This window comes from Moschus berezovskii, chromosome 9, assembly GCF_049115385.1.
Source record: "Moschus berezovskii isolate FMDL1 chromosome 9, NW_MosBer_1.0, whole genome shotgun sequence".
In the NCBI taxonomy this organism is placed as follows: domain Eukaryota; kingdom Metazoa; phylum Chordata; class Mammalia; order Artiodactyla; family Moschidae; genus Moschus; species Moschus berezovskii.
In genome coordinates this window covers 77134118-77143517 of record NC_142468.1, presented here as the reverse complement: position 1 = coordinate 77143517, position 9400 = coordinate 77134118, and the positions used below count along the sequence as shown (strand labels likewise).

Genomic DNA, 9400 nt, shown 5'->3' with positions numbered 1-9400 from the left:
CACATTTCCTTCTCAAGCTTCTAAAATGTTGGAATCTTGTCAATAATACTGAATTTATATAATAGTCCCTAAAGGAAAAATAAATGTAGGCTTCCTTTATTGCCTTTTATCTTGTAGAATATTGATAATATTTCCCTTTACTCAATGTTAGCATCTCCCCAGATGGCACCGTGGAAGAATCTGCTTGCCAATGCAGGAAATACAGAAAAGACATTGTTCGATTCCTAGGTCAGGATGATGCTCTGGAGTAGGAAATGGCAACCCCCTCCAGTATTTTGCCTGGAAAACTTCAAGGACAGAGGAACCTGGTGGGCTACAGGCCATGAGGCCATAAAGAGTCAGACATGCCTGAACAACTGCACATACACACTACTCAATGCTAAATCAAGATCATTGCTCAAATAATCAGAAATTTTTGATACTTTATAATGTTTCTAATCTTCACTGAAACCCAACAAAACCAGCAGTTAAGGCTGTTTCACCATGGACATAGGTGGTGAAAAGCAGTGACTAGGTCATCTCCCTCTGCGGTTATCCCCTGTCCACCCACCCAAGTCATCTGGAACTAGACATGACAACTTCGTTTTGGAATAATGTTTTTCTTTTTTAAAACAGTAAGCAAAGAGATGTTTTAAAACTGTGCTTAACTTCCACCATCAGAACTTTTATCATTGTCCCCACAGGTCTCTTTCTGACCTGCACAAAAGGAACACTTTCCAGGTGAACTCTCAATTCAGAGAGACTCAGAATAAAGTGGTCCCGAAGGAACATAGCTTGAGAGTCTCCTATCCCAGAGGCCACTTTCTACACTAAATATATGTCTCACAGTCTCCCATGAATGCTGATCACAACAGAAAGCAGATTCTGTTTTAACGAAGTAATGATTTTATTTCAGATTCTAGTCAAGAATATAAACAATGCTTTATTCTTGGGAGAAAAAGTGATCAAATATGGTGTCTCTCTGGTAAGAATATAGTCTATATGCTCTGTAAATATCTTAATTTCTCCCTTAGTTCCCTTCCTCTATCACATTTAAGAGAATGCTTCAGTATCATATTTCCATACGTACTAATTAGGATGGTTTGGAATTGCGGCATACCTTCCAATCACAGCATGGATTTCTTCTCCCAGTTACATGCTGAGACTTCTGGACTCCCTTCAGCATCAAAAGGAGTACAGCCTTCAGTTCAGTTCAGTTCAGTTCAGTTGCCTTGCTGCTGCTGCTGCTGCTAAGTCGCTTCCGTCGTGACCGACTCTGTGAGACCCCATAGACGGCAGCCCACCAGGCTGCCCCGTCCCTGGGATTCTCCAGGCAAGAACAGTGGAGTGGGTTGTCATTTCCTCCTCCAATGCGTGAAAGTGAAAAGTGAAAGTGAGGTCGCCCAGTCGTGTCCGACTCTTAGCGACCCTATGGACTGCAGCTCACCAGGCTCCTCCATCCATGGGATTTTCCAGGCAAGAGTACTGGAGTGGGGTGCCATTGCCTTCTCCGTTGCCTTTCAGCTCCCTAAATGTCCTTTCTGAGGATGTATTCAAGTCCTCACAGAGCCACAATCATTGGTGTCTACAGTTTCCCTGAATTAAGGGAAACTGTGTTCTAGACACAGATATGTAACTGTAATTAACTGAAATTTCCGAATATTGAGAAAAGTGATTGCTATTAATTTAGTTCAGGAAGGAAAATGACCAACAAAGAGAAATCTCTTAAAGCTTGTAACAGTCAATAGTTACCACGTAAATAGAATTCTGCTCTTGAAACTGAACAGAAAGATACACAGAATGACACCTCAAATGAAGGACTGCATCAGAGAGCATTGGGATTGCAGTCCAGTCATGCCATTTCTCAGCTCTGAGACCCTAACAGGTTACACTGATGGTCAAACTCAGAATAAGATGTCTTTCATGGGCTTATTGTGAAGATAACTTTAAATAATGTGGGTGAAAATTTCTAGCACAGGGGAGCTAGTCAGAGAGAGAGACAGGGAGATACAAAGAAACAGAGACACGTAATTTCTGTGTGACCCTAAAAATAGCAGCTTAAAAAAAATGAGAATTGTCTCCTTTTCTTTTTTATTTTTAATTATCTTAACTTTTTATTCTTTTTTGTGAGTCCTGCTTTAACTCATTTGATTTTACAACTGTACTCTTAAAATCTTTAGATTTACTTCTCCCATGTAGTATTTACTTGAAAATTAAATATAGTAGCTCAGCTTAAAGAATCCACCTGCAATGTGGGAGACGTGGGTTCAATCCCTGGGTTGGGAAGATCCCCCGGTGAAGGGAAAGGCTACCCACTCTGGTATTCTGGCCTGGAGAATTCCATGGACTGGAATGGCCCATGGGGTCACAAAGAGTCATACATGACTGAGAAACTTTCACTTTCATTTTTCATAATCAATTTAGCAGTGATATTTTATCTTTTGTAATTCAACTAAAATAATATTAACAACATTTACGGCAATTAGGTGAGAAAGTAGGCATAACCTTTTACTTCTTTTTCTTCTAATGACTGCAATCCACTTTTCTTTCACTGAAGTGCTCAAAAGTTATTGCAGTTCACAGTAAGAAAGTATTCAATAAATTCCTGTTTACCCTATCATAAAAAATTAAAAATCCCTTCTACATATAGTGTTTTCTAATTCTGTTCTTATTTTCATCCCTGGTATGTGATAACTGTGTGGATTTAAACAACAAAAATATAATCAACAACAACTTCAATTACAGAAAACAGGGAGAGTAAACCAAGACTAAAGGAAAGCAAAACCAGAAGCAATGAGTGCCAAGAGCAGTAATGCAACTTCATACAGTTTGGGAAACACGTATCTTCTTATCTCAGTTACAGGCTATATGGCTTTGAATTTCATGAACAGAATACATTTGTTCCAGATGCTTGTGATTTATTCCTTATGCCTGTAACATGTATTCTTCCACACTATCCTTGATTAGCTTATCTGCTCTTATACACAGTTAACTATGTTTCTTGGTAAAAATATTTTGTCATTTTATCAAAACTAGTATTAATATCTCTTTTTTACTGGATCCATTCATTTAAATTACTATTAATCTTCAATAATGTGTTAAATATTGTTTGAGTTTTTCAAATTTATGTATAATAAATATCTTTTATCAGACAGCTTCAAAGATATTAATAAAATGTCACTTTTTGTATTATTTTTTAGATTCCACATATGAGTGATGTCAAACAGTACTGGTCTTTCTCTGGCATTTCACTTACTTTATAAGTCCATCCATGTTGCTGTAGATGGCAGAATTTAAGTCATTTAATGTAAGTCAACTATACTTCAATTAACAAATACAAATGCCATTTTTCTGAAACCACTATTTAACTCAGGTCTGCTGTATGGAATAGATCATAATTCTTGATTCAGAGTATATTCTCCTAATTTTTCCATGTCCATTTTGAGTTTGTTTGCTTGTTTACATAATAGTAAAACTACACTTATAAGACATTGCCCAGTCCAAGATCTAAACAGATGATTATAATGGACAACTGCTTATGTGTTCATCCTCACGCAGAATCTTGGCTTCCCACAATTGAGGTTACATTTTGGGACATAGTTTTATTACTTATACAAGTTCTTGCAAAATATACTGTTATTTTTGTAGTGCTCTTCATCTTATAAAATTTATGCCGAGAGGATCTATTTGAGGCTTTTTATTTCTTTATTACTATATTTTACTAACACACATTCATGTCATTTTATATAGTTGTACTTTGTTAAGATTCTATCACTATGTTTATAGGCATTGCTGTACATTTTCCTTGTATACAGATACAAGAGTTTACATTGAGCATACAAATGGGAGTGAAATTGCTGCACCATAGAATATATGTATATTGATCATTAAAAGAGAAGGCCAATTGCTTTTTACAGTGATTATGTAAGTACACGCTTCCATTAGTAGCGCATAAAAAACACACTTGATGCACAGACTGTTTATTTATAAAATCTATTTTTACATTTTTTCTTCAGATAAATTTAGAAGACACTGAACTGAATGGAAGAAGTAAACCAGTCTGTGGTGTCTGAATTTATTTTTCTTGGGCTGTGTGACTCATGGGACCTCCAGGCCTTCCTCCTAGTGGTATTTTCTTCACTTTACTTGATCACCGTTTTAGGCAATGTCTTCACTGTGCTCCTAGTTATTGCTGACCTTCACCTCCACTGCCCTATGTACTTCCTGTTAGCAAATCTGTCATTCTCTGACTTATGCTTTTCCTCAGTAGCCACCCCTAAACTGATCACAGACTTTCTGAAAGGAAATAAGACCATCTCCTTCAGAGGCTGCATGTGTCAGATGTTTTTCGGACATTTTTTTGGAGGGGGTGAGATGGTGCTCCTAGTGATGATGGCCTATGACCGCTGTGTGGCCATCTGCAAGCCACTCCATTACTCCAGCATCATGAATACAAAAATGTGCATTTGACGAGTGAAGACATCATGGATCATTGGCTTTGTGCATTCAATAAGCCAACTAGCTATAATTACACAACTGCCCTTCTGTGGACCCAGAAAATTGGATAGCTTTTTCTGTGATATTCCACTGGTGATCAAGTTAGTCTGCATGGACACTTATATTCTAGAAGTGCTGACAGATGCTGACAGTGGGGTACTTGCAACCGTTTGCTTCATTCTGTTGCTGACCTCTTACTCATATTCTCCTTACTGTCTGCCACCAATCAAAGGGTGGGGCATCCAAGGCGCTCTCCACCTGCACTGCCCACATCACAGTGGTCGTGTTATTCTTTGGGCCTTGCATCTTCATCTACCTATGTCCACTCAGCATCACTTGGGTGGACAAGTTCCTGGCTGTATTTTATGCGATCATCACACCACTACTAAATCCAGTCATTTATACTTTAAGAAGCAAAGAGATTAGAAATGCCATTAGGCGGCTATGATGACTTAGATTTCTTTTGGTATTTCATCGTTTCAAATTATCAGAATGTCGACTGTGAGTGCACTAAATTGGCCACACCTACCCTGTTACTTAAGACTGGGAAGAGTTCCCCGATTCACATATAGAAATCATGTGTATCTCTTGATGAAAATTGTGTGTCAATTCTTTAGGATTCTAGAATTGCTAAAATGAGTTCCTGTTTGGGAAATTTGGCTAGGCTTTTGAAGTATGATTTTGATTGTTCTCAAGAATGACTTGAAATTAGTAAGAATGTTAATATTTTATATCACTACTGTTACTATTATTTCAACACTGACCACCATATCAGGGAATTTTCTATTATCCTATGCATTTCTTTTAGCAGAACATTTCACATAGACCTTCTCTAAAGTTTTCTTTAATAAGCTACTGCATCATATTGCTCTCTTTACTTTTACAAAACAATAGTCACCAATTAGTTAACATTCTAATTACCTTCTATAGACATATCTATAAAAGTAATCATTAAGCATTCCTAATCATATTCAAAAAGTTGAATCATAATCATAATCTGTATAGAGCTTTGTTTCTTCAACATCATGTTTTATTTGTGAAACACTGTAATTGTCTTTAAATGATGTATATGAAATACAAAGATGGCTATATTAACAACCTTTAGAGATTTTGCTTTTTTCCTTCCAATTCATAAATAGATTAGGCAGTTCATCATATAGGTAGGTATAAAAATTTAGTTTTGTAATAAACTATCCATTTAATTCATTTCAGTGTTCAAATAGCCTGTAAAAACAGGATTATATACAAAGTTTGCAAGTTACTCATTACTACATATAACAAAACAAAACTTTTCTTCAGAAATCTTCCTCAAAAAATTATACAAGTCTGCATCCATTTATCTGAACCCATGGATCTAGTTATATCTCAAATTTATATCTCAAATTAGTGACATGTATGCTAGTCACTCAGTCGTGTCCAACTCTGCGACCCCATGGACTGCAGCCTGCCAGGCTCCTCTCTCCATGGAATTCTCCAGGAAAGAATACTGGAGTGGGTTGCCATTCCCTTCTTCAGGGCATCTTCCTGACCCAGGGATTAAATCCAGGTTTCTCGCATTCCAGACAGATTCTTTATCATCTGAGTCTCCAGGGAAGCAAAAGATGACATGGTTCTGTGTATTTTGTAACATTCCCAATAGAAAATCTCAGGAATAAACCCTTATATAAAAGAATTGCTATTTTCATATGCGTATGTATTTTGACTTTTTGTTCTTTTAATCTCTCTTTACTCAGTTTGGATAGTATTTATTGACTTGTCTTTGAAGCCACCTAGCCTTTCTTCTGCTGTGTCCAGTCAGTTTTTAAATCAAGCCCCCTTAAATTCATAATTGCACATATTTAATTTTATTTCAAAACATCCCTTGGTTCTTTCTTAGATTGTTTCTCTGTGAAAATTTTTTTAAGGTTTTCAACTTCTTAATGTCGCTTTAGATTGTATGAGTTATTCTCTTTGCTAATGTCAACAACGGAGCCATCCATTGTCTACTTCTATTATTTTCCTCTTAATTATCAGTTGCATATCCCTGCTACTTATATATCATATATTTTTTTTTTCTATTTTGAATACTGTGTATAAAAGAATATTTAGCTCTGGCATGATATGTGTGTGTGTTAGTCACCCAATCATGTCTGACCCTTTGCGATCCCATGGACTGAAGCCCACCAGGTTCCTCTGTCCACAAAATTCTCCACAAAAGGATACTGGAGTGGGTTGCCATTTCCTTCTTCACAGGATCTTCTTGATCCAGGGATCGAACCCAGGTTTCCTGCATTGCAGGTGGAATCTTTTCCATCTGAGTCCCTATTCTTCCACAAATTATCTACTCTCTCTTCTGTGAGGCATAAAAGAATAAGGTGTGATCACTTCAATCCAATCAAGGACTAAAGCCTGTTTGAATCTGGACTGTAAATTTTATAAGACTTAGTACACCTCAGGTTTGTTCCTGTTCCTTGGATAGATCCCTTCCAAGTTTGAATGATGATTCTACTAGATCTTTTTCTCCTCAGTCTGAAAGAATTCAGGTGATTCAGTTTTGCCCTTCAGAACTTTTATGCTTAGAACTTTAGTCTTCTTCCTTCTCTTGCTATTTTCAAAAAGTATGGAAAATTACCCAAAGAGAAATCTGGCTTTACATTGTTCTTTTTAATTAAGGTACCTAACAAGAATCCATTCAAAACACAAATAAAAGCAATGAAATAATTGTGAACAGGAAAAATATAAAATGTAGAACTGATTGATAATCTTAAATGAATCTTGGATCACAATACTCAAACATAGGGTCCTTTCATAGCTTTGCAGGAAATTTGGTTCAGTCTTCTAGTTATCAAACTATAAATTAAATTAGTTTTGTTATTTATACAGGTTATACACAATAACACATAACTGAGACCCATGTTTTGACACAAAAGAGTTATATAAGATGAGTTACTAGAGAAAAATAGTCAGCAAATGATTTGGACAGAATGGCTGTTAGCTAATGATAATACCAGCCAGGCTATGGTCAGACCAACATGTTCCAATGTTGGAGGAATATGCATTGATGGATTAAGTCATAATTTCAGAAAATTGTAAAATAACAACATATTCATAAATTTCCCTGTGCAAAGCCAACTGTAGATGACTTGAGTCCGAAATTGAGACAAGCTAGGGTGAGATTAGTAGCCAGAGGCCAAGCTCATGTAATATATATTATGAGGCTCTCCCAAATGCTTTTCTTCTGCCATCTGTCAATCTCTCTTTATTATGCTACCTTATCCATCTCCTGTCCACTCCACTTCTATTACCCTGTTTTGTTTCTGCAGGTTGTAAATCCTCCCTCACACATTGTTTTGTCTTTCAGAAAAAATATGATTTTTTCACATCCTAGCTTTAAATCAAAGGAGAGTTAGATATTTCACAACTCCCTCAAACTTTTGACAATATTAGTTATAAGTTAATTCAATTAATTGAAATAAGTTGATAATTGAATCCAAGCAGGGTGATATATAAGGCCATACACTGGGCAGATTCGAAGTGTATAACTGACACTTTTTCAAAAATTTCTACCAAGCAATTCCTGGGATTAATCTGGCTATCAAACAACTTGCTACCTAAAGAGTTAATGTAGCCTCTTACTCTGGTCTAGGATGAATACTATAAAATGGTGACTTTAGAAAAAAAATCTCCAAATTTTATGTATTTATTTAAGCATTTTTATTACATGAAGTTGTTTGAGGAAATTGGGCTTCCATGAGTTACTTAGGAGATCTTCCTCCAAATCTGAAGCTGACTACACAGTCACCTCATAGCCATCTTCATGTCCTTGTTTCTCAGTGTATAAATGGCAGGATTCAGGATGGGTGTAACCAAGAAGTCTAAAATGGCAAGAAGCTTATCCACTGGGACTGTGGGAAATGGCCACATGTAAACAAAGATGCATGGTCCAAAGAACAAAACCACCACAGTGATGTGTGCTGACAGAGTAGAGAGGGCTTTGCACAAACCACCTGAAGAGCGTTTCCATACAGTGACCAGAATGAAAACATAGGAGATGATCAACAAGAAGAAACTGCCCATGGATATGAACCCACTGTTGGCAGTGACCATAAATTCCATTCTGTAGGAATCTATGTAAGCAAGCTTGATAAACCAAGGAAGGTCATGGTAAAAGCTGTCGATTTCACTAGGACCACAGAAAGGCAAATGGATCACAAAAGCTAACTGCACCACTGAGTGAATGAGGCCAATAGCCCAAGCACCGCATGGAAGCAAAAGGCACACCCGTGGGCTCATGATGGTCAGGTAGTGCAGGGGCTGACATATGGCCACATGTCGGTCTAAGGCCGTGGCAGTGAGCAGCACCATCTCAGATCCACCCAGGGTGTGAAGGATAAACATCTGGATGACGCATCCCTGGAAGGATATGGTTTTGTGCCCAAAGTTCAGGTCAGAAATCATCTTAGGAACTGTTATGGTAGAAAAACACAAATCAATAAATGAGAGGTTGGCTAAAAGGAAGTACATGGGGGAATGTAGATGAGGGTCAAAGGTCACTATTAGCACAACAAGAAAGGTCCCTAGAACAATTATTACATAAAACACTCTAGAGAAGGCAAGGAGGAAATGCTGCACTTGTCTGGAGGTAGAAAGTCCCAGGAAAACAAATTCAAACACTGAAGAGTCATTTGCTTTACACATTGGCTTGGTCTGGTGATACCTAAAGACTAGAAACAAAACATAACCAAAGCATTTTTGAAACATTTTTATTTAAAGAAAGAGATTTAAACTTTTATCAAATATGGTTTTAAATCAGAAATCTTCACTAACAGCCATTAATATATTCTGAAAATATAATGCATTAATTTATTTCTTCAACTAACTCAGCTAATGAGTGTAACTGATATCCCAAATGAGTATCCACTATATTCCAAGTTCAATGTCAAGT

General features: G+C 36.9%; 2 pseudogenes; one reads left to right on the top strand and one right to left on the bottom strand.

Moving 5' to 3' along the window:
• Positions 1 to 4020: 4020 nt before the first annotated feature.
• On the top strand, positions 4021 to 4924 carry LOC148776514 (olfactory receptor 4K3-like; annotated as a pseudogene).
• A 3290-nt stretch (positions 4925 to 8214) lies between these two features.
• Positions 8215 to 9153, bottom strand: LOC148776513 (olfactory receptor 4F6-like; annotated as a pseudogene).
• Positions 9154 to 9400: the final 247 nt, after the last annotated feature.